This window comes from Pleurodeles waltl, unplaced genomic scaffold (assembly GCF_031143425.1).
Source record: "Pleurodeles waltl isolate 20211129_DDA unplaced genomic scaffold, aPleWal1.hap1.20221129 scaffold_39, whole genome shotgun sequence".
NCBI lineage: Eukaryota > Metazoa > Chordata > Amphibia > Caudata > Salamandridae > Pleurodeles > Pleurodeles waltl.
The window spans coordinates 8,644,892-8,649,327 of record NW_027150097.1 but is presented as its reverse complement, the minus strand read 5'-3'; the positions used below and the strand labels follow the sequence as shown (position 1 = coordinate 8,649,327).

The 4,436-nt window shown below is 45.6% G+C and overlaps 1 non-coding gene across 1 annotated transcript; it reads right to left on the bottom strand.

Moving 5' to 3' along the window:
• Positions 1-3,437: 3,437 nt before the first annotated feature.
• Positions 3,438-3,520, bottom strand: TRNAL-CAG (transfer RNA leucine (anticodon CAG)). Its single transcript has one exon. It is a non-coding gene; the product is annotated as a tRNA-Leu (tRNA).
• Between the last annotated feature and the right edge of the window lie 916 nt (positions 3,521-4,436).

Here is a 4,436-nt window from a genome sequence, read left to right as displayed (position 1 = left end):
TCAGGGAAACAGTGGGATCTGAAGCTGATGAAGGAGAGACGATGGATCATCCTGACAGTGAATCCGGTGGTGACTGCTACTAATTCTCAATCATCTACTACATGGGGTGTGGACATGCAGAAGTTTGAGGCAGTGCACATGGCGGGTAGTGACTGCTACTAATTCTCAATCATCTACTACAAGGGGTGTGGACATGCAGAATTTGGAGCCAGTTCAAGATTCAGATCAGGAGGTGCCTGGCTCCATACCAATCAACTCAGTGCCTCTGAGACAAGGACTTGAACGGTACAGTTTGAGTCCTCGACCGCCATGATCAACGCGGCTGCAAGGATTCGGAGTGGATTGACTGAATGTGGCATTTCTTGTTGTGTACTATTCTTGTATAATGGATTAGTATAGTATCTTTTTTTTTAGCAGCTATGTTTGTTTTGTATTGGTTAAGGAGAAATGTTGTGTTCGTCATGGGCACGCCTCTGATGCACACCAAGGGAGGTAGGGAGTGTTAGTCTCCCCCGAGTTTTGGAGTTGGATGGTAGGCGCGGTGACGTGGAACCGGAGAGAATAAAAGGTCAGGGAAGGTGTTCCTTGTGGCCAATGACTCTATATTATTCTCTGTGTATTTATTAAAACTTATCTGCGAAACAGGCACCGTGTGTGCACGATGCAACACACCCCTCCAATGCCCTGAATACCGAAGTTAAAAATCAGCTGTGATTGGGACGCAGGGGAGCCTGGTGCCACTGAACCTTCTGCACTGTGAACCTGCTGAACTATTGACAGCTGCGCTTTTGATATGTAGGGTCGAAACCTTTATCTCGGCCCCTCTATCACGATTTGTTGAAGATGCTGTGATTTCCTGCTTTACCGATTTACTGCGATTTAGCCAACTTCAGGCAATTAGTGCAAGCAACGGAAAATAGATCTTATCCATAATTTACAGAAACTGTTGACATTGTTTAGATACGGTGCTTGGGAAAAAATAGTCCAAAAATGTATCCACCTCACAAAATACACTTGTCAGAAGTGGGATTTGAACCCACACCTCCAAGGAATACTGCGACCTGAACGCAGCGCCTTAGACCACTCAGCCATCCTAACACTCTTCACACTTTGCTCATGGCTCACTTTCGAGCGTATAAACCAAAATGAGTGCCATGTACTGAGTGAATGTTGTTTAATGTCCTCTGTATTTTCAATTCCAGACCTTCCTGCTCAGGGAAACAGTGGGATTTGAAGCTGATGAAGGAGAGAGGATGGATCATCCTGACAGTGAATCCGGTGGTGACTGCTACTAATTCTCAATCATCTACTACATGGGGTGTGGACATGCAGAAGTTTGAGCCAGTACACATGGCCGGTGGTAACTGCTACTAATTCTCAATCATCTACTACAAGGGGTGTGGACATGCAGAATTTGGAGCCAGTTCAAGATTCAGATCAGGAGGTGCCTGGCTCCATACCAATCAACTCAGTGCCTCTGAGACAAGGACTTGAACTGTACAGTTTGAGTCCTCGACCGCCATGCTCAACGCGGCTGCAAGGATTCGGGGTGGATTGACTGAATGTGGCATTTCTTCTTGTGTACTATTCTTGTATACTGGATTAGTATAGTATCTTTTTTTTGAGCAGCTATGTTTGTTTTCTATTGGTTAAGGAGAAATGTTGTGTTCGTCATGGGCACGCCTATGATGCACACCAAGGGAGGTAGGGAGTGTTAGTCTCCCCGAGTTTTGGAGTTGGATGGTAGGCGCGGTGACGTGGAACCGGAGAGAATAAAAGGTCAGGGAAGGTGTTCCTCGTGGCCAATGACTCTATATTATTCTCTGTGTATTTATTAAAACTTATCTGCGAAACAGGCACCGTGTGTGCACGATGCAACACACCCCTCCCATGCCCTGAATACAGAAGTTAAAAACCAGCTGTGATTGGGACGCAGGGGACCCTGGTGCCACTGAACCTTCTGCACTGTGAACCTGCTGAACTATTGACAGCTGCGCTCTTGATATGTAGGGTCAAAACCTTTATCTCTGCCCCTCTATCACGATTTGTTGAAGATGCTGTGATTTCCCGCTTTACCGATTTACTGCGATTTAGCCAACTTCAGGAAATTAGTGCAAGCAACGGACAATAGATCTTATCGATAATTTACAGAAACTGTTGACATTGTTTTTGATACGGGTGCTTGGAAAAAAAAAAGTCCAAAAATGTATCCACCTCGCGAAAGACACTTGTCAGAAGTGGGATTCGAACCCACGTCTCCAAAGGAGACTGCGACCTGGGTGCAGCACCTTCGACCACTCGGCCATCCTGACACTCTTGATACTACACTGATGGCTCAATTTCCAGCTTATAAACCAAAATGAGTGCCATGTACTGAGTGAATGTTGTTTAATGTCCTCTGTATTTTCAATTCCAGACCTTCCTGCTCAGGGAAACAGTGGGATCTGAAGCTGATGAAGGAGAGATGATGGATCATCCTGACAGTGGATCCGGTGGTGACTGCTACTAATTCTCAATCATCTACTACATGGGGTGTGGACATGCAGAATTTTGAGCCAGTGCACATGGCCGGTGGTGATTGCTACTAATTCTCAATCGTCTACTACAGGGAGTGTGGACATGCAGAATTTGGAGCCAGTTCAAGATTCAGATCAGGAGGTGCCTGGCTCCATACCAATCAACTCAGTGCCTCTGAGAAAAGGACTTGAACGGTACAATTTGAGTCCTCGACCGCCATGCTCAATGCGGCTGCAAGGATTCGGGGTGGATTGACTGAATGTGGTATTTCTTGTTGTGTACTATTCTTGTATACTGGATTAGTATAGTATCTTTTTTTTGAGCAGCTATGTTTGTTTTGTATTGGTTAAGGAGAAATGTTGTGTTCATCATGGGCACGCCCATGATGCACACCAAGGGAGGTAGGGAGTGTTAGTCTCCCCCGAGTTTTGGAGTTGGATCGTAGGTGCGGTGATGTGGAACCGGAGAGAATAAAAGGTAGGGGAAGGTGTTCCTCGTGGCCAAAGACTCCATATTATTCTTTTGGTATTTATTAAAACTTATCTGCAAAACAGGCACTGTGTGTGCACGACGCAACACCCCCACCCCTCCCATCCCCTGAATACAGAAGTTAAAAACCAGCTGTGATTGGGACGCAGGGGACCCTGGCGCCACTGAACCTTCTGCACTGTGAACCTGCTGAACTATTGACAGCTGCGCTTTTGATATGTAGGGTCGAAATCTTTATCTCGGCCCCTCTATCACGATTTGTTGAAGATGCTGTGATTTCCTGCTTTACCGATTTACTGCGATTTAGCCAACTTCAGGCAATTAGCGCAAGCAACGGAAAATAGATCTTATCGATAATTTACAGAAACTGTTGACATTGTTTTTGATGCAGGTGCTTGGGAGAAAAAAGTATCCACTTCGCAAAGTACACTTGTCAGAAGTGGGACTTGAACCCACGCCTCCAAGGGAGACTGCGACCTGAACGCAGCACCTTAGACCACTTGGCCATCCTGACACTCTTCACACCTTACTCATGGCTCAATTTTGAGCGTATAAACCAAAATGAGTGCCATGTACTGAGTGAATGTTGTTTAATGTCCTCTGTATTTTCAATTCCAGACCTTCCTGCTCATGGAAACAGTGGGATCTGAAGCTGATGAAGGAGAGAGGATGGATCATCCTGACAGTGAATCAGGTGGTGACTGCTACTAATTCTCAATCATCGACTACATGGGGTGTGGACATGCAGAATTTTGAGCCAGTGTACATGGCCGGTGGTGACTGCTACTAATTCTCAATCATCCACTACAAGGGGTGTGGACATGCAGAATTTGGAGCCAGTTCAAGATTCAGATCAGGAGGTACCTGGCTCCATACCAATCAACTCAGTGCCTCTGAGACAAGGACTTGAACGGTACAGTTTGAGTCCTCGACCGCCATACTCTACGCGGCTGCAAGGATTCGGGGTGGATTGACTGAATGTGGCATTTCTTGTTGTGTACTATTCTTGTATACTGGATTAGTATAGTATCTTTTTTTTGAGCAGCTATGTTTGTTTTGTATTGGTTAAGGAGAAATGTTGTGTTCGTCATGGGCACGCCTATGATGCACACCAAGGGAGGTAGGGAGTGTTAGTCTCCCCCGAGTTTTGGAGTTGGATGGTAGGCACTGTTACGTGGAACCGGAGAGAATAAAAGGTCAGGGAAGGTGTTCCTCGTGGCCAATGACTCTATATTATTCTCTGTGTATTTATTAAAACTTATCTGCGAAACAGGCACCGTGTGTGCACGATTGTAGGAAGTTGGCTCTGTATTTGCCATTTCAAAGTAAGGAATAGCATGCACAGAGTCCAAGGGTTCCCCTTAGAGGTAAAATAGTGGTAAAAAGAGATAATACTAATGCTCTATTTTGTGGTAGTGTGGTCGAGCAGT